Source organism: Pseudophryne corroboree, chromosome 8 (genome assembly GCF_028390025.1).
Source record: "Pseudophryne corroboree isolate aPseCor3 chromosome 8, aPseCor3.hap2, whole genome shotgun sequence".
Classification (NCBI taxonomy): domain Eukaryota; kingdom Metazoa; phylum Chordata; class Amphibia; order Anura; family Myobatrachidae; genus Pseudophryne; species Pseudophryne corroboree.
In genome coordinates this window covers 128,927,865-128,949,907 of record NC_086451.1, presented here as the reverse complement: position 1 = coordinate 128,949,907, position 22,043 = coordinate 128,927,865, and the positions used below count along the sequence as shown (strand labels likewise).

General features: G+C 42.4%; 1 pseudogene; it reads right to left on the bottom strand.

Moving 5' to 3' along the window:
* Positions 1–17,434: 17,434 nt before the first annotated feature.
* Positions 17,435–17,552, bottom strand: LOC134950099 (5S ribosomal RNA; annotated as a pseudogene).
* Positions 17,553–22,043: the final 4,491 nt, after the last annotated feature.

Sequence of the window (22,043 nt, the reverse complement as noted above, 5' to 3'; positions counted from 1 at the left end):
TCACACTCACCGTTGCAGGTAATGAATGTCCACAGATGTGAGGGAATACTCAGTACTTTATTGTAGCAGTGATATGATAAAGCATGGCAAAGGAATCACAGTAACAATCCAAAGTACAATATGAACAGAGAGTAAATGGTTATCCAGAATGAGACTTGCAGCAGAGTAATGAAATAGTTGAACAAGAACCCAGAGTAATAATCCACAGAACTCTGATTGCAGGACTTGCACAATAAATCAGAATGCATGCAGGCATAGAGGAAGTCCACAGTAATATGTAAACACAAGTAATGAATGCTTAGAGAATCCACAGGGCACAGTAAAGTCCATAATACTTAGCTAAGGTAGTCCTGGAAACACAAACTGGCAAGAACAGGAGTTGCTGGATAACATGAACTGGCAGACCAAGCTTCTTAGCATGAACAGGAGCTAGGACTAAGACACCAGGCAATGCAGATAGTTCAGGCAGGAAAATAGTATACTATCACCAGCATTGGAGAACTCAGCTAGCTGGTTTATAACGGCCACACTAACCAATGAACAAAGCCAGGCTGGGAGTGTTAACTGTAATTACAAACCCTGTGCACCTGGAGAACTGCATGTACACAGAGAATAATAGGCCCTACACACTTGGCAATGTTACTGAAAGATATGAACGATATTAATGAATGAGATGCCGTTCATATCTTTCAGTGTGGAGGCACCTTTAGGCAGCTACTGATTGGTTGTGACTAGTGTACTCATCACCTATGTTAAAATACTCATCCCTGACCCCTCCATACCAACTAATACCACTCTGCATTACCCCCTGACCCACTACTATGACTCTGTACTACCCGCTGTCCCCTCCATGCCCACCACTACCTCTCTATACTATACCCTGACCCCTCCTTGCTCATCACTACCACTCTGCACTACCCCCCTGTGCCCTACATGCCCATTACTTCTTTTCTTCACTACCCCTTGATCCCACCATACCTAAAATGACTTTATTTGCATTCACATTACTGATGTCTCCTTAACCAGCACTACTTTACTGCACTACATCACAAGCCCTACGTAATTGCCTCCTCCACACCCAACACTATAACACTGATCACTCCATATTAAGCAGTGCACCTTCTTCTTCTTCCTTTTCTCCAGATAAAGCTAGGTTGAAGTGAGGGTTCAGGGGTCTGCCTGCTGTTTACTCATAAACAAATCATAATTCAAGTGATCTGCCCTGAAAGGCAGTTATGTTCAAGCTAAAATTTTCTATAACTTGATTTAGTGTATTCATTGCGGTAGCTCATACAGTTTGCTAAAAGAAGTTCAAAGAAGTTCTGTCTGGGTTCCCCATGGAACCCTCTACCAGAAATGGCCTCAGTGCATTGTGGTCACTTGTGACCGTGCATGTGCAGGACCCCCGGCAGTAGACAGAGCACATTGCAGGAACAGGGAGAGGTGGCACACAATAGGCCCGTGTTAAATGTCAGCTCCAGGCCATGTGGACCTTAATCTGGCACTGGGCTATTTGATGGACCACGCCAGCCCGCATAGGCGTGCACACGGGGGGTGCCTGGTGCACACAGGCATCCCCTAATGTCTGGCACCCCATATCCTAATTTAGAACATAGGACCCGGAGCCAAAGTACTGTTATTATTTACTATATCCACCTCAGATTGTGGCAGTAGACTCTTACCAATTATCAGGGTGAGCCCGGTTTGTTAGATAGAGAAATACCCCTCTCTTCCGTTATATTGTCATTGTTATCTTTATTATAAGTACACTTCATTTCTTCGGAAGAGGATAACCAATATAGCGTGCATACCATAATTGCAGTTTTTCTAACACCAGAGAGATATATATATATTTTTGCTAAACGGAGCCAGTCAGTTTGATTTGTATCACCTTATACAATCAACTATGCTTAAATCGGATAGATTAACCTTTTGATATAATTGAAAATATCCTTATCATTTTTCAGTTCCTTTTTGCCTTAGAGCCCCTATTTTTGAGGAATACTAATAAAAGTTATATTTTAATATTACAATATTACATAATTCACAACAAAAGTGTGCCCCAGAAGAGACTTGTAGTCTTTCTTCTTTTTCTCTTTGGCTCCTGTACTATACAGGAACCATACATTTTCCTTATACTAGTTCACTGAACTACTTCTGGGAGCACCGCCAACCTAGTGCCAGATGCTAATTATTTAATTACTCATGGCCAGATGTTGGTTAACGTTATAGTTATAGGTTTATCCTATAGTAATTAAATCAGTAACTTTACAGATTGAGAGATCCTGTGCAGACTCTATCACCCTCTTTTTCAAACCCCCCTCACACATGCCTGCTGTCGACGAGAACTCGCGTGGGGTGCAGCAACAGGAGGTTCATTGCCTGTCTCGGTCTGATCCCCAGTCCCGCAGGCGACGGGCGGACAGGCTCAGGTGCTGGGGTGGGTGGCAGGGCTCTCCCCCTGCCTGCTTAGCAGCGTGGTTGGGGCTCAGGGAATAGCAGAGAGGAGACTTGTGCCCTCGGCCGGGAAGGGAGGGGAGAGCCGCATGTACCTAAAACTGTCAGGCGATGCTGCTGTGTCCCAGGCTGGAGGAAACTGGAGTGGACACCATCTTCAAGTCGACGAACCCGCAGTGCCAGCTGCTGTAGAGGTGAGCCATGCTGTGCGCAGAATGCAGAGGCAGAGAGAGTATCAGGCCAGTGTGGGGCTGTAATTAATAAATACCACCTAGGTGATAACTAGTGGATGCTTCAGTTTAAGCAGCCACCATGTAGGGGTTAGTTAAGTCTGGTTCCGGGGGTAATAAATAAACACAGGGCACTGATACAGGGTGTGATAACCACAAATCGTAACCCTACCACAGGCAGGTCCAGCAACAGGGGGACCAAAGGGGACACCTGTGTCCGGGCCTGAGGTACTGTGCACTAAACATAGTCTGCGGCATCTAGTGGTGGATTATGAAAGGATCGTGACAGCCACCCACCTGACGCGGGCCGTGTAATGTACTGTAGGTAGGCAAAATGAAACCTATTTAATTAGGCATACAGTGCTGTACACCCCCCTCTGGTAGGCCCCTGGTTATTTGGTCCGATTCCTGAATGACGTCATGATGCACCACATGACTCTGCGGCCACCCGTTCTTCCCTCCCTGATAAGTCACTGCTGTACTGTCCAATCCACTGAGGATTAGAATGTACGCCATGCACTATAGCGGCGCTACCAGGCTGTGTTGGCAAGTGGCCCAGTTTCATTAATACTATCTCTGTCTTTTATAATAGTAATAATTTAGGGATGTGTGGGTCTGGGGAAAAGGTGGGTGGGGGGAGTTGAGGGGCCGCAGACATGTTAGTGTGCTGGGCCCCAAGATTTCTGTTGCCGGCCCTGACCACAGGCTGGGGAATAGGCCAGCCAGTTAAGCAGATTTCCTATATATTATGAATGAAAATGGGTTTCCTGGGCAGTCCAGGTAAAAGCAGCATTCTAAACACATGCATACATTAATAACTGACAAAAGATAAAGGTATAAATTGCATGCCTCTGCTTAAAAACTTTTACGTGGACAGCATAATAAATTATAATTCATAATATGTATAGGAAAAATCAGCAGATAGACTACAAATAAGCACAACCCCTGGGCAGCACTAGAGAGGGGGCAAGGTGCGTCAGCAAGGGAACAGGAACCTGGTAGGATGCGCAATGTTGTACTGAATATATAACAAAAATGTGTGGTTAGTTCTAAATCCAAGTTGGGTAAGGGACCTCTGACATCACCAAAGGGAGAAGCCACGTCACCTGGGGGAGGAGCCACGCACAAACAGGGTACCTAAAATGTGCCATCGTGGGCTCGCTTTGCTCGCCACACTTCTGCTAAAGGTAGTTGTTGGTGGCGTGGATAGTAGAAGAACTATCCCACTGGCCTATCTCCTCCCCTGGTGTCGTGGCTCCTCCCCTTCACATCATAGGTCCTTTAGGCCACTTGATTCTAGTATCTACCAAAAAAGTACACCTCTTTGTCCTCCTTTGTGTGTGCTGAGGTCTGCTGTGCCCCTTCTCTTGCTCTGGCAGTGCTGCAGACATTACAGCCAGTAGATCTGGGCAGGGGGAGTGTATTCCCTGTGTGCTTGCCCCTCCTCTTCTGGTCTGCCAGTGCTGCAGCCATTGTAGCAGGCAGCGCTGGGCAGGTAGAATAGATTCCCTGTGCGCCCGTCCCCCACTTCTGGTGCTATGAATTGGGAGTTCAGAGGATCGTTGTCGGTTGTTAGAGTTATGTAAGTGAACTGTTGCTGGGCAAAGACACCCACACACACACACACACACACACACACACACACACACACACACACACACACACACACCATCCCCCCTCCCTCGCCCCTGTGATGAGAAGGAGGAATAAGGTAGAGGTATAGGGGCTACCTGTCATAATGTGTATAAAGTGCTCTACTGTGGTTTAACATGTATAAGAGATACTATTGTGGTATAAAGTGTATAAGGGACTCTAATGTGTGGTGTAATGTGACTTAAACGGACACTACTGTGTGGTGTAATGTAAGTGTGAAGTGAATGGGGATGGTGAGAGATGCAAATGGGAGTTGATGGCTTGGCAGAGAGACGCAGGCAGGAGATGATGGCGTGGCTGAGAGACGCAGGGAAGAGATGATGGTATGACTGAGAGACAGGGAGGAGAGGATGGTGTGGCTGAGAGATGAGGAGGTGACACAAGTCTGCTTGACCCTCTGTTGTATGATGATGGCATTGTTATATTCCTACACAAATGGATATCTTCCAGACCATGTGATATCCTACATACCATGTGAATTCCTACTGAGGAAGCTGTCTACCCTGGAAGGATACATTTTTTCAGAGGTTCCCTGTTGTGACAAACTACCATATAGGTAAGGTGCATATGGAATGAAAAGGACTGTCAAATAGGCAGTGCTAGATACGCCCAACATGCATTGCTAAACACGCCCAGTAGGTGGTGCTAGACATGCCCTCCAATGGTGCACCCCCCTAATAAAATGTGCTGTGCACGCCTATGGCAGCCCGAGTGAGACAGTGTCTTTTTCAAACAGGGAGCTGAGCGCCGGGAGCTCAATAAGCTGTTCATGTAGCTGCAGCCTATTGTCAAAAAGCTACCAGAGATGCCGTTAGTAACCACAGGTCTCGGCCGCTGACTCTGGGTGGGACTGAATGTGGTTGCTGGATGTCACAGGCGAAAGCCGGGAGCTGGGAGTCAGGTGTAGGGATAATCAGTATATGCAAGCGTCACATAGGAGGGCAATACTTGACATATTTCTCAGCCACAGCAATGGGGCTGTTTCTTCAGAAGTCTATAGCACACGTCTACATAATCAAAGCTCAAGATCTCTGATCATTTGTGGGTAAGGCGAACGTCCGGTTTCCTCCCACTGTGGATGGATTGTTTTTGGATCTTCTAACTAACCCATATAAAGTGGACGTTGGACTGAAAGATCACAAAGTCCCATGTCCGGGTAGATATCCATTGCTATTGCTACATTATTGCAACTGCAGCACTACAATCTTTTGCAACATTTAAAAGAACTTTTAAGTCTGCAACAGTAATCCTGTGTTTCCCCACTGATTTATAAACCACAGTTTCATGTGTCAATTAATGCTATTCACATTCATCAATGCAGAGAACTTTATATGTGATGCCAGTTGATATTGTTTTGTCTAATTAATTAAACCTTACTGTAGTTACTTGTTTTATTTTATGGTAATTTATTTCAGTGTAGACAACTAACTGTGATGTTTATCAGCATTCTGCTTATTAAATAAAATAACGTTCATGCTTATTAAATAAAATAACGTTCATACTCCCCTTAGCACTCCCACTTTCTTCTACCTTGTGGTTCCATTTTTGTAGGGGTTAGCCAGCCCCATTGTGGTGAGCAACTTTTGTATTTTTAGTCTTTCGTTGTTAGATTTTTATCAGCGCCATTACTACAAGTTATTGTTTCCAGGTTGAATACTCACATTCAGATGGGGGCCATGCTGTGAGGGTAGATGCTAGAACCAAGTTGTAGAAAGGACATCTGATGTCAGGGAGAGGAGCTAGTCCAGTGGGATAGTTATTTTTCTATCCACGCCACCAACTACTCTCTACATTTCGGGTACCTTGTTCGGGCACCTTGTTCAGGCATGGCTCCTACCCCTGGCGACTTGGCTCCACCCCCTGGTGACGTCAGAGGTCCTTTCTCCAACTTGGTTTTAGCCATAACCATGTTGTGAGCTCCTCTGTGTTCCAGGGGTTAGAGGAGAATGTGACATATCCACCAATCAGGGCTCTTCTAATCATCATGTGCCTAGCTTCACCAATCACAGCTCGTCACATGCTCTTCTGACCAGACTGCTGTGATCAGGGAGGAGAGGCACCGCAGTGAGTTGCAGGGACTTCCTCTGCTGCTGCTCTCACACAATGAGTCATAGAATAAACATATGATCTAAACCCCTCCCATTCCTGTGCTGCCAGTGCTGCGTCCTGTCATGTAGTGTGACAGGCGCAGCGGCAGTCGGCAGCAAGAACAGCAGAGTACGGACAGCGCCTCTCCAGCATGGTGCCTCCCTGCTTTGCAGACTTTGCTGAGCAGGTAGCACCAGGCATAGTTGAGGGGTGTGTAGGGCACATGGGCCCACACTGTATACCCTGTATTCACAATATTTATCTCCCTGTCGATTCATGACCAATAATTTTCTTAAAGTCAAATATCGTTATGATAGATGACCACAAATTCTAAAATATAACTTTTATTGAATCCATTAAAACAGAAGCGAAATATGGTGCATGTGCAAATAAATTATTAATCTTTCAGATATTGTTTTAAATGAGTCACACATATCCGTGTTAAGCAAAGGCCTTACCGTCTCCCCAAGGAGGAACTTTGACAGATTCAAGTGGGAGAAAGACCTCCACCTCTTCGGTAGGAAATTGTTACTTAAGAAACTCTATTCAACTAAGAAACAGGATACTGAACGAGACCGAGATTTGAGTGACTTACAAATAAGTCAAGAACTAACGGCGGAAGATCTTGATGCCATCCAGACTCTAGAAGAGCTTATGGATCAGGGTGAGGGTCCCAGATCAATGGCTAGACCAATATGTAAAAGAAAGGGATAATTTTTTCCCCAAGGAAATATCTGTCCCAAAGTGGGTATTTTTATGGATCTAGTATCCAAAGATCTGGATATATTGTGGAAGACAAATAAGACAGGGTACCATGGGAATGATAATATGACTAAAGAAGAAAGGAAGGCACTCCAGGAAATTAAATCCTGGGACAATGTCCAACTTAAACCTTCCGACAAGGGAGGTAACGTAGTCCTCTGGGATAAAAACCTATACCTTGAAGAGGCTAAAAAACAACTTGATGGCACATTGTGCTATAGACGCCTATTATCAAATCCCGCGGAGACATACAAAAAACAATATGACAGGATGATCACAACAGCATATGATACAGGCATCATAAATAAAACTGAATTCAAATTTCTGGAGGTGGAGGAACCCAAGACCCCCACGTTTTATTTACTCCCGAAAGTTCATAAGAACGAACTGACACCACCTGGCCGCCCTATAGTATCTGGGATACATGGATTGATGGAACAGGCAAGTAAATATCTAGATACCCACCTGAGAAAATTTGTGACTACGCTTCCATTATATACTAAAGATACAACTGATGTCCTGTGTAAACTGAATGAAATAAGTCTAGACAAACAAACCCTAATCGCAACTTGTGATGTCGAATCACTTTATACAAGTATACAGCATGAGGAGGGTATTCATTCAGTGAATTATTTCCTAAAAAAGGAGGGAATTACTGAATTTGGAAAATTTCTGCTAAACTCTTGACATTTGTCCTCCAAAAAAACTTTTTTTCTTCAATGACAGATACTATCTGCAGGTGCGGGGCACAGTGATGGGGCGGCCTGTGCCCCCACCTATGCAAATATATATCTAGGGTGGTGGGAGGAGACTATTGTCTTCCACAAAGAATTGGACAACTATACCCAACATGTCCTAATCTGGATGAGGTATATTGATGACCTGCTGATACTGTGGGATGGTCCTAGGGACAAGTTCAGAGAATTTATTAATATACTAAATAAAAATACACTTAATCACAAACTCACGTATGAGATTAGTGATTCGGAGGTGACCTTCCTTGATGTGCGGGTAAGGAAAATGGAAGATGGTCGAATAGGAACAGACCTGTACAGAAAGCATACAGCAACTAATAGTGTACTACACAAATCCAGAGCACATTTTCCCCCTGTACTCAAAGGAATCCCCAAGGGGGAATTCCTGAGAATGAGAAGAAACTGTTCCGGAATAGCAGACTTTGAACAAAGGGCGATGGAACTAAGTGAAAGACTCCAGAAGAGGGGATACTCCAAAAGAGCTATTAAAAAAGCCAGATACCAAGCGAAACAAACAGACAGGAACCAATTGCTGCACCCAAATAAGAGCGAGACTAAGAAGCCTGAAACGATCAGGTTTGTTGGAGATTTCTGCTCTGAATAGGAAGAAATACAGAGAATCCTGAAGATACATTGGTCGATCTTAATATTAGATCCGGATCTGGCCAAGGAACTGGGACCTAAACCATCTATGAGTTGGAGGAGAGCAAACAACTTGAGAGATGAGGTAGTTCACAGCCACTACAGTTCAAAGAACATAACAGCAAGAACGGAGAGAGCAATTACAGGGTCATACAGATCTGGGAATTGTAAGGCATGTGAATTCATGATGAAAACAACTGAATTCAAGGACAAATACTGCAAAACACAAATCAAGGATTACATCAATTGCAAAACATCAGGAGTAATATATTGCCTCACCTGCACCTGTGGAAAAAGATATGTCGGGATGACGACTAGGCCTCTGAAACAGAGGGTGCTGGAGCATGTAGGGTCTATCAGAAACTGCAAAAAAGACCACAACAAGTTTAAACAACTAACAACGGTGGCAAAGCGTTTCTATGAAGAACATGCCGGAAATAAAACTGATCTGAAAGACTGGGATAGAGAGAGTCCAATTGGGAATAAGAGGATGCAGCCTTACTCAAGAACTGTTAAAAAGAGAGAGCCGATGGACGTTTCTGTTGGATGGACTTCAACCAAATGGATTAAATGAACATATACATTTTTCAGCGTTTCTGTAAGGGTAGAATCTTGGACGACACCCAGTGTAAACATAGCTGGCCAACCTATTGAAATCCGAATACTAAAGGAATATGGATGTGAGAATAATAAAATTACTCACCACTATGGAAGGCCTTAATATTAACATCTGTTCACAATTAAATTCAAATGTCAGTTTTCTGCTTTCTTCTATCCCTTTTCGTTTGTGGTTGCACTTTCACTTGTTAGATGAACCAGTGTGTCACAATTTTTTTCTTTTTTTAATTTTTTTCACTTCTCTTATTTTTATTTTCTCATGCTCCCCAGAATAATAGATTTGCATATATATATATATATATATATATTTAAAGGTAGTTCATATATTTATGTAATGATAATGTTACGTATCAGAGATATGTAACTCAAATTCATCACGACAACATGCACATATTCACTGGTGAATGATGGGTAGTGACACAATCCCATCTTTTGATGGGAATATCCACAACGCACCTGTTCTTGATAGCTCAAGGGTAATTAGATATAAACTTATCACGATAATATGTTACACATACATCACAGGAGATTGATGGGCACGACACAATCCCGTTATTAAATGGGATTATTTACACATCACCTGCTCTTGATATAGCTCAAGGGCAATGAGATATAAACTCACTTAATTTTGTTAATGTAGTTCTTATAAACTTACCAACTAACATTGTAGGATTTCTGAAGACACCCAAAGGGTGAAGATATCAACAGCTCAACAAGATACCCAATAAGAATGAGATACCTGTCTATAAATGTACCAATTAACCCCAAGAATTGAAAAGGAGGTCAGTATAGAGGATAAAAGGTGGAGGAGATGTCGAAACAAGATTCATTACATCACCACCGAGAAGATATAGAAGGGAACAACTATGGAAAAATTACATCTGACATCTAGGATCAATGACAATACATGGATATGGTCATGACTGCTTATTAGTGCATATATAATGTCTAATTATCCATGTAAGAACTATGATGCAAAATAGTACAGCATTGCAACATATGATATTTTGTACTTATATCCTTAAAGAATGGGTCAATTGAGGGTAAAAAAATTATGGTTAGAACCACCTGCTGAAGAATGTAAATAAGAATGAAATACAAAATAAAAATATGAAGAATTGAAATAAAATCACAATCCATAATTTTTATATAAAAAAATCTTTAAATTCAGAAAATTGGATTCTGGAGCCAACAGAAAATCCTATAGTAATTGATATAATCCCCAAGGTATGAGAATTCCGGAATACCAGGACGACATGCTGATAAAAATAGAAAATGTAATCTCTACGAATTTACCATCACCATACAATTCTCTCTAGGAATGAATCAACAGACAAAGAGAATGCAATTTGCCAGATGTGAGGTTCACCACATAAAATAAATAAAAAGAATATTAGGATAATATTAGATATTATGGTTCGAAAAATGATGATAGGTTATTGGATCTGTCAATCAAAATTGGTGACAAATAGGAGACTGAGACAGGGGATATAGTTCTCTCAAACCCGGAAATCGTGTTTCCTATGATTAAGCAAATGCGAAACGATCATTAGGAGATTAGTTTATCCACTGTTTAAATTGTAATGCCAGTCTAGTTATAGTGTTCTCAGTGTCTATATTCCCAGTGGCGGATCCAGGGGGGGGGGGGGGGCACGCGGGCCCGTGCCCCCCCTGTCATGTCTGGCACTTTAAACAAACAATCACTTGTTCACATCTTGGTCAGGTTAACGGAGTCCGCCGGCTAAGTTTCCGTACAAGCCGCTATTAGCGCTAAGCGGCACTGTTCGGGATCAATGAGATCTGTGATCTGGGGACGGTTAGGCTGTGATCACAGATCTCATTGATCCCGAACAGTGCCGCTTAGCGCTAATAGTGGCTTGTACAGGAGCTTCGCCGGCGGACTTCGTAAACCTATCCAAGACGTGAACAAGTAATTGTACCACCAGAGCCTGGCAACTGGACCACCTTCAAGGGAGTCAAAGGTACACAACACCACACTGTTGTTTGCGGACACTTTACCCTGAGGAGCAGCGGGGGTTAATATCACAAACTGGCAGGAAAATCCTGTTCACTTAGGATACCAACGGATTCTGGTTGATCTTGATATATACCAGTACTGCCCGGAGCTCAGCCTTAGACAGTGTGAGACTCCGACGTGGCTGCAGCAGCGGCCACCATCCATTTAGAGGCTGGCTGCTGGCAGAGGTAGCGGCTCCTCTCAGGATGTTCTTCTTGCGTGGTGGGGTTGCTTGAGAGGTAGCACATGGTGGTGACAGCGTTTTCACTCCTCAGCGGCATAATGTGAATTTTGGCTCATACCGTGTGCTATAATGTGAATTTCGTCTCATACTGTGTGCTATAATGTGAATTTCGGCTCAAACCGTGTGGTATAATGTGAATCTCGGCTCATATTGTGTGCTATAATGTGAATTTCAGCTCATACCGTATGGTATAATGTGAATTTAGGCTCATACTGTGTGGTATAATGTGAATTTAGGCTCATACTGTGTGGTATAATGTGAATTTCGGCTCATAACGTGTGGTATAATGTGAATTTTGGCTCATACTGTGTGCTATAATGTGAATTTTGTCTCATACTATGTGCTATAATGTGAATTTCGGCTCATTCAGTGTGCTATAATGTGAATTTCGGCTCATTCAGTGTGCTATAATGTGAATTTCGGCTCATACCGTGTGCTATAATGTTTGTTTCCCCAGTGAATCTTTCCCTTCATGCCTCTGTAAACCTCACTACAAATGTCTCACTACTCCCTCTTACTCCTACAGAGACCTTAGGTACCCACTGCCTCTCCCTGTCCCCCTCTCCTTGTTACCCACTGCCACCTCCCCCTGGCATCACCCACTTTTTCCTCGTCACCCTTTCCCCGGTGTTACCCACTCTGCCTCTCACTGTCACCCTCTCTCTGTCAACCACTGCCTCTCCGTCTCCCACTATGTTTCCTTCATCCACTGCCTCTCCCCTGCGTCACTATAAACCCATCACCCTCTCTCTCGTGTCACCCGCTGCCTCTCCAAAGTGTCACCCTCTTCCCGTCTTACGAATACGATGTTCCCTTTGAGGCTATGACCCTTGTTGCTAGGTCATGCCCTTGTTGTGAGGCCACGCACACCTTCATGGACCGCACGCCTTCGGCATGCACAAGGTGCCCCCCCTGTCATTTTTTCCTGGATCCGCCCCTGTACATTCCCAATAGAAGCTGCAGCCGACGTGAGTGCCATTGCTAATATATACCACTGCAGACGCCCGCTATTCAGCGTACCAAGTCACGTGGGTTGTCTCACACATGAGAGCCGCGGTCAGCGGCTTCCCACTGATACACGCGGCGGTAGGGAGCAGAGATCAATGCCACTCCAGGGCTACAGAGTTACAGTGTGTTAAATTATACAGGGGGCTGTCTCACATACGAGAGCCGCGGTCAGCGGCTTCCCACTGATACATGCGGCGGTAGGGAGCGGAGATCAATGCCGCTACAGGGTTACAGTGTGTTAAATTACACAGGGGGCCCTGACAAATGACCATACAGTATACGAACAGCACTGTATTGAGGGGATAGATAAAGGCTCAAACTGTGTTATGTGAACTACATTCAGGTAATACCACAATTGAAACACACTGTGTCACCACACACATTGTATAAAAAAATATATGTGTGAAACATTATATTGAATAAATAACTGTCCCATTATTAAGTGAATAAAAGCAGGATGATGAATGTGCCCCAAAAACCTTGTAATACATTGTGTGTGTCATTGGTGGTGACATAAATTATAAATACAGCGGATTGCTATGCAGAATACAGCACTCACGACACCAATGATATACACACACAGTGTATAGAGGGAAGGTGAAAAAGCCCTTAGTACCTGTGAATTATCCCCTTGCCAGATAGGAACAAGGGGAGCCTAAGGTAAAGAGAGGCCTCAACACATACAACTCATCATATAGTCATCCATTTAAGGACAGCAGTACAGGGACACTGTTCCCGGAAGCAGCAATCTATTTCAAATAATTCTATCTATGAATGCACAATGAATATCAGTAGACACTTGGGTAAACAATAAGAGTCCACCACTAAAGTGCTTGTAATAAAAGTGTATTATAAGTCAGTGATGCGCACACTGCAGACACAAAAGTTAACCTTAATAGTGGTGGTATAACAAAATTACACTCAGGAGTTATATACTCCAGGATACAAATGTATCATTACTAGACACCTGGCAACTAACATTGCTAAAAAATATAGAAACATTGTTCAAAGATACTGGAGACAGTGAAGAAATATACAATTACAGTGGCCAAGCTTTTTAATTCACTTTATTTAATTTTTCACGTTTATTTTCACATGCACCATATTTCGCTTCTGTTTTAATGAATTCAATAAAAGTTATATTTTAGAATTTGTGGTCATCTATCATGATGATATTTGACTTTAAGAAAATTATTGGTCATTCATCGTAAGGGTACTTGACTATTAGTAAAGATATAAGTCCGTGTGTGCCCATAACGGGAAACACTTTTTTCTGCCTTGTTCTGTACGTATACGCCATTCCCAGGAGCACCTCCCTACATACTATATTTAAAGTATCTATATATATATATATATACCAATACAAATCAGCCGGCACTCCTTGCTTAAAAACTACTGGTCCCGGTGTCCTGTGCAGTATTCCATAACATACCCATACAAATAGGCACGGCACTCCAGGGACTCGTTGCAGAAAGACTTTTAATTAGGTGCTATGATCAACATGTTTCGGGGCAGTGGGTCCTGACGAAGGGGCGCTGCCCCGAAACATGTTGATCATAGCACCTAATTAAAAGTCTTTCTGCAACGAGTCCCTGGAGTGCCGTGCCTATTTGTATGGGTATATATATATATATATATATATATATGTATATATATATATATATATATATATATATATACATTATTGAATTAAAGGGGAAAGGAAATATATACATATATTATTGAATCCAAATGTAATTAGAGGATGTCAGTGCGACCTATTTACTCAATCTACTCCCTGTCGATTCAGCAGATATTACGGGAATATGGCATAAACACCCTGTATTTTCGAGATCTGCACCACAGTCTGCAGATATTACCATCTATATGCTCCGGATATCTGCACATACTGTATAATAATAATAATAATAATAATAATAATAATTTTATTTATATAGCACTCTTTCTCCAGTAGAACTCAAGTCACTTAACAGATAGAGAGCCTAATTCAAGGTTGATTGTAAAAGCAAACTCTTCCTCTAATGGGCAAAACCATGTGCACAGCAAGGTTGGGGGGGAGGGGGGGCAGATATAACATGTGCAGAGAGAGTTAGATTTGGGTGAGTTATATTGTTTCTGTGCAGGGTAAATACTGCCTACTTTATTTTTACACTGCAATTTAGATTTCACACTAGGCGATTTTGAGCCCAAAGTAGTTCACTTTTGGCGTCTTCAGCTACTTTGAGCTCAAAATCGCCTTGTGTGTATGGGCGGGCGGTGAGCACTGATGCGCATTCCTGCATCATCACCGGCCACCGCCGTCCATCGGCCTGTTTTACTGGCTGAGTGAACCACTTTCCACAGTCTCCTACTGTTGAACGTGTGTATGCACTGAGCGATTTTCCGGCCAGCGGTTTCACATCATCTCTCTGCATACACACTGGGCAAAAATTCCCAGTATGTATGCACCTTTATTCTCTCTGCACATGTTATATCTGCCCCACCTGCAGTGCACATGGTTTTTCCCATTAGAGGAAGATTTTGCTTTTGAAAATCAACCTTGAATTAGGCCCAGGATTAGCAATACAGAAACAATGAAATACTGTACAGAAAAGCTTTTCATAAAAGAGATACTAAAGAGACGTTTAGACAATGGCTAAGTAAACAGGAAAGTCTTGAGTCAGTTTTTAAGGATTCAAAGTGGGGGCCTCTCAAACTGTGCAGAGGAGCGAGTTCCATAGAGTTGGTGCCACATGGCTAAAAGCACTACCACCAGATGAATTCTGGGAGATTCTATGTACAGCTAAAGGTCCTTCATCTACTTATCACAGTAATTGAGCGGGGCAGTATAGAATCAGAATCATATGCCTTTCTATCATGGTGCAATGTGTGCGGTGCACATGGGCCCATATTGTTTTAAAACACACCTTTCTGGAGTTCCGCAATGGAAGCTGCAGCCATAGCAGCCATGGCAAAAAAATCATATAAAAAATGGCTGCTGCGCATGTGCAGTAGATAACTAGTCTCCGAACCATAGTAGGTGCTATGTTTCTGGAGACCTGCACATACATAGAAGACTCCGGCACAGTGCTGTAGCCTGCGCCCCCCCCCGATAGGAGAAGTCCCACCCAGAGTCTGCACACGGGGCCCCTACCTCTCTTAAAACACCACTGATCCGAAGCACTACATAAAGTATTAGGACAATGGCAGAGACGTGTTAAAATACAATATAGCTGTCCATCATTTGTGTGCTACATGCAGAAGCAGCAGTACTTACCCTGCAAGGTTTGTGCAGGTGCTAAGGGGGTAATTCAGAGTTGATCATAGATGTGCTAAATTTAGCACATCTACGATCATTTACTCAGGGCTAGTGCACCCCACTCATCAGGCCCTAACCCCCCCCCCCCCCCCCCCCGTGCACAGGTACAACAGCATTGCACAACAGCGATGCTTTTGTACCTGGCGACTAGCTCCCTGCCAGCGCAGCTCCTGTGCTCAGGCAGGGAGCTACCCACCATTGGCACTCCTCCTCCCGCCCCGTGACTGCCTCTGCCTGCCAATCAGGCAGAGGCAATTGCAGCCAGTGGGATGCTAATAGCATCTTACTGGGCTTCTGGGGTGCGCACGCGCAGTGCGGCCACTGCGCGTGCGCACTCCACAAAGTATTTTAGACTGCGATCGCTGCAGCAATCTGAATTACCCCCTAAGTTACTTGCTCTTTTTTCACCACCTAAGAATCATCACCACAGTATACCCTATATATACACATACTGTGTAACAAAACACAGTACATAATCTTGTTGAATTACCAGCAAAAATACAGCTCAGTATAACTGAATGTCTAGAAAATTGTTCGTACAAGGACAATTATCATGGAGAATTTTTGTAATCACACAGTCTGCTAATCATAAAACAAGTCATAATAAACATCCTCTAGTCTACTTTCTCTTTTCCAATACTCTTGCAATTAGCCAAATATTCAGGAAAAATGTCAAAAAATGTAATCCATTTTCATATCTGATTTGAAGCAGATATTACACATAAAGCTATTTTATCATTAAATATTTGCGAGATATTCTCTGAAAACAGCCAGGAGATACTTGCAAATATAAAGTATCTCCCAGATATAATGTGGAAGGATTGCAGCAGATATCTCCAATATCTGCTGCGGTCCCTTCTTTTTAATCCACAAATGTAGCCCTCTTGGTTTGTAATCTATAGTATCCAATCGCAAAGTGACTTATGCTGGCTGACGGCCATACATGTGCAGTGTGCACCAAGGACCTGAACCAGGAAGCAGTGTGATAGTGTTATGCTATCAAACTGCTTCCTGCTCTTTGCTAGGACGTGTATAACACCCACGGGGTTTACACAGCAATATACAGAGAAAAAGAAGACTCTTTTTGTGGGTGCACTCTTAACAGTCGGTAAATACCGTGTGGTATAAGGTATAAGGTATAAGGTATAAGGTATAAAACTTAACTTTTAATCAAATGTCAAAAAAGTATTTATTTGAATATCTCACAGCGACCATTTAGAAATATTATCTGAGGTATCGTGATATACAAGATGAGTAAACAAACCAAAATTAAATAAAGATACAATATAGTTTCACACCAATGGATTCCTGATTATTATTAGAATGCACATATGCTTATATCAAATTTATAGTGCTAAGAAAATTTGGTGCATGTTCTGGTCACTCTCCGTATCATATGGGTTGCGGGTTTGCAGTCATATATTGGGCTGCATCCTTCCGCCCTGACCAGTACAGGTAAACTGTATTAGTGAGGCCACAATGGGCCAGGCATACCAGGGAGCCCCACCTGGGTATATATGGTACCAATTGTTTGCACACAAAAGAAATTCTTTATAGAAAGGAAAAGGGATTGATGACTGTCCCCTGAAACTGATAGAAGGAAGATAAAGGTGCTTCTGCTGTTAGTGTTGTATAGTCGTGGTATCCCAGAGGTTCTGTAGACCCCTACAACACTCGGTATTCCTTGGAGGTCACCCTTCCAGGTACTAACAGAGCCCAAACCGCTTGGCTTCCAAGATCAGATGAGATCGGGCATGTTGGGTATGGTATGGTAGTATGGTCTCTGAACCGATCCTTATCCACTAATGAGAGTGCACCAGAAACGGAGAATTCAGGAAAAACTGGGTACACAGTACAAGTGTACTCAGTGAGATAGAAAGATATAATGAAAATTAAAGTGTGGTGAATCTGCTGTCTGTGTTAGGCAGGGGAATAAAACCTGGATCACAGATGAGAGTTCACCGAATAAGTTTAGTGAGAAAAATATTTCATAATGGAAGGTTCTGAATAATGAATAACAATCACTAATTATATTGGGTTCAATATGACAAGGTTAGTGACTTTAAATTAATTGATTATTATTGCGTTATGACTGTAAATATACAGGAATGAAGCCACCTATTGATCAGGTGACCTGATCTCTTGCTGTTACAAAATCATAAAGAAATATATATATATTAATATTGATACTAACCATATTTAAATTGTCCCGTATTGGTTAACTACACATCACTACTATCTTCCTGGTGCCTAGTCATTCCCTTTTCTGTCGATAACACCCCCGGGGTTGGCAGGATATGTCTAAGTGGTTGAGAGAGGTATCACAAGTGTCTCATAGTACCATGCTCAGCAAGGTAGGATAGATTGATACAAATCAAAAGTGAGTCAGCAATTCCAACAGGAAGTCTTTTTATTGGGGTGGTATTCATGTGACCGCCGGTCAGCTGACCGACAGTCACATGACCTCCTCCACCAGCCCGACGGCTCACTATCCCGATGGTCGGCATGCCGACCAACAGGGACTATTTCCACTCGTGGGTGTCCACAACACCCATAGAGTGGGAATAGAACCTGTGGCGACCGCAGGTCGCCACCGAGCCTGCAAGGGGCTTGCTGCACTCGCCCCTCCCTGCCGGGATCCCGGCGTCGGTATGCTGCCGGGATCCCGGCGTCGGTAAGCTGACCGGCGGTCTCCTGACCGCCGGTCAGCAGTACTACACCCTTTTTATTGATCTGCCATGAACTTTGGATTTGGGTTGATTGGTTGATGAAAGGTCATTGCTTTGGTTAGAAATCGCAAGAAAAATAATTTAGCATACAAGTAGAACAGGAATATAAAATTCACTACAATTCACACCCCAAAAGATCATCCAGTATGCAAAAGACAAGCAATTGTAATCATTGATGAAGAATAATTGGAATCACAAATACATACATATATTTGTTGGAATCATAAAATAATATCAGATGCTGTACATTTTATTCTATAATGTGATAATAAGAATAATAAGAATAATAGTAATATACTCAGTAAAACTAAATAATACCTTTACAGCTTTCCCTAGCCAAAGTAACAAATATCTTCACCGGCAAATATCGTTGGAGTTCTGGTTGAAGTATGCTGTGCCACAGTGTGTCAATGAGGGAATGGGCACACAGATATTGGGTTAGGAAAATGTCAATGATACTCAGTTCTTTATTCAAAGAGGTGGTAACTAGTGATGAAATGGTAGGGTCCTCTAACAATGGCAACTCGCTCACAATGAGGAACTTTTGGAAAGAACAAACAGTTGCAGGGCTTGATCTTTAATTTCTGAGGAAACCGACTGCCTGCACGTCGTAGAAACGTGTCAAAAGGGCCTGAGCCACATTTCCAATGGCTCTGATTGTCCACGACACCATCGTGCCAGCTGCATAGCAGATCACCTAATACCGCTGCTAGCCACGTTCACCCTCCCCCCCGGGACTTACCATCATCTCCGTACCACCGCTCCCGCACAGCCACACGGTCCTTGTGCCATAGGACATGGCAGCAGCATTAATCGTCTTGTGGTGAGCCTTATCTTCTATTGACGTGTGGGGGGGGGAGCGGTGAAGTGTAACGCAGGCAGGGAGGTATAAGGAACACTCCTGCAGGCGGACATTGAATAGATCATCAAGCACGTTGGTACTAATCCTTAAAGAGGAGCATATAACATAGTAACTAAGGTTGAAAAAAAGACAATTGTCCATCGAGTTCAACCTGTTTGTGGTCTCCTATGCAGTTTTATTTTGGGACTAGTTATTTTTATGTTAGGACTAGTTATATTAACTATAATGCATGACTACGCACCATAACCCTGAATATCTTTATCCAATAGGAATTTATCTAACCCATTCTTTAAGGTGCTGACTGAGTCTGCCGTTACTACTCTCTCAGGCAGGGAATTCCAAACACGTATTGTCCTTACTGTGAAAAAACCTTTTCACCTCAATGTGCGGAAACTCCTCTCTTCTAACCTAAGCGAGTGACCACGTGTCCTCTGTGCTGATCTTATTGAAAACAGGTCCCTCGCAAGCTCTGTGTATTGACCCCTTATATATTTGTAGATGTTGATCATGTCCCCTCTTAGTCTCCTCTTTTCCAATTTAAACATGCCTAGCCTTGCAAGCCTTTCCTCGTATTCCAGCATCTCCATGCCCTTAATTAATTTGGTTTCCCGCCTCTAAACCTTTTCTAGCTCCAGGATATCCTTTTTGTAATATGGTGCCCAAAATTGCACACAGTATTCAAGATGAGGCCTCACTAGTGATTTATATAATGGGAGTATAATACTCTCGTCCCTAGCATCAACTCCCCGTTTTATGCATGCTGATATCTTATTAGCCTTCTTTGCTGTACTCCTACTTTGGGTACTGCTGCTTAATTTGTTATCTATGTGAACCCCTAAATCTTTTTCCAGTACGGAATCCCCTAATATTACCCCATTTAGTATGTAGGTGTTATTTTTGGTCTTACCACCACAGTGCCTTAACTTACACTTGTCTGTGTTGAATCTCATTCTCCATTTTGCTGCCCATTCTTCCAGTTTAATTAAGTCATTCTGAAGAGACTCAGCATCCCCCTTCGTATTTAGAACCTAAGACACCATGGTCTCTAGACCTATTGTTAGGTCGTTAATGAAAATGTTGAACAATAGCGGTCCTAGCACAGACCCTTGTGGTGCATCACTTAGCACTTTAGTCCAATTTGAAAATGATCCATTGACCACAACACGCTGTTCCCTATTATCTAACCAATTACTGACCCAAGTGCATATTGTGCTCCCTAGCCCTATTTCTTGTAGCTTATAGATAAGTCGCATGTGTGGTACTGTGTCGAAAGCTTTGGCAAAAGTCTAAAAAGATTACATCCACCTCCTTACCCTGATCAAGGTTTGCACTTACTGTTTCATAAAAGCCAAGTAAGTTGATTTGACATGATCTGTCCTTCACAAATCTATGCTGGTTCCTTTTAATAACCTTATTGGCTTCAAGGAACTTTTAAATACTGTCCCTTAGAATACCTTCCAATACTTTCCCCACTATAGCTGTAAGACCAACTGGTCTATAATTACCCAGTTCCGCTTTGCTCCCCTTTTTGAATATCTGCATTACCTCCGCTATACGCCAGTCTTTGGGAACCATACCCAATTTAACTGAATCCATGAAGATAAAAAATAGTGGTCTTGCTAGTTCATCGTGCAGCTCCATAAGAACCCTTGGGTGAATTCCATCGGGACCAGGTGACTTATTAATCTTTAACTTTTTTAATCGGTCACAGACTACTTCCTCACATAATTAAGCTTTTAGCAGTGGGACATTATCTCTGTTGAGATTTTGTGTTAGACCCAGCATTTGGATCTCTCTGGTAAATACCGTTGAAAAAAACTTGTTTAGTTTGCTTGCTATGTCATTATCATTTTTGATTAAGACTCCCATCTTGTCCTTTAAAGGGCCTATACTCTCCTTCTTTAGTCTCTTGCTGTTAATGTACTTAAAAAAAATTGGGATTTGCTTTGCTTTCCTTTGCTAGTTTTTCAGTTTCTACTTTAGCCGCTCTTATTTCTTTTTTGCATATTTTGTTACAATCCTTAAAGTGCTGAAATGACTCCGCATCCCCCAAGGGAAATGTAAATATCCCATTTTCTACAACACCTATTATGGATCTCTGAGTGGGCATTCATTCCAGGATTCTAATTTCCTTGTTGCACAGGAATATCTGGACATTACAACTATATCCAGATTGGGACCGTATTGCTTCCTTTTAGTCCACAAATTGTGTTGCACATTAGAGTGGGTTTCAGCAGCTTGTTATGTGGTTCTGTTTATATAGTTTAACATTGTTACCAGAATACAACTTTTTAATGCTACAATAAATTGGTTTTATATAATATATATTATTATTTCTTGCGCTCTCTTTTATAGTTAGTTCTATATATTACAATAGTTTATTTAGAGATATCAGAATACCTTATGAAAGTTGCACACATAAAACAAAATACATTATTTTATTAGTGTAGTTTCTACTTACCTAAGCGCCAGTATTGATTTTTCTTATTCAGGAATATCATTATAATTTATATCTTAATCTGTATTTGCCTAAGTAACTCAGCCCTTCCAAAAATAACTGTCTGTCTGCGCTTGGATAAAACTCAGTCCTTCAGAACAAATATCTCCCTTGGATCTGCATTAAACTCATTCTTTTTACACCACTTGTGTGGGTTTTAAATTGCAAACTATGGCGCTGCTG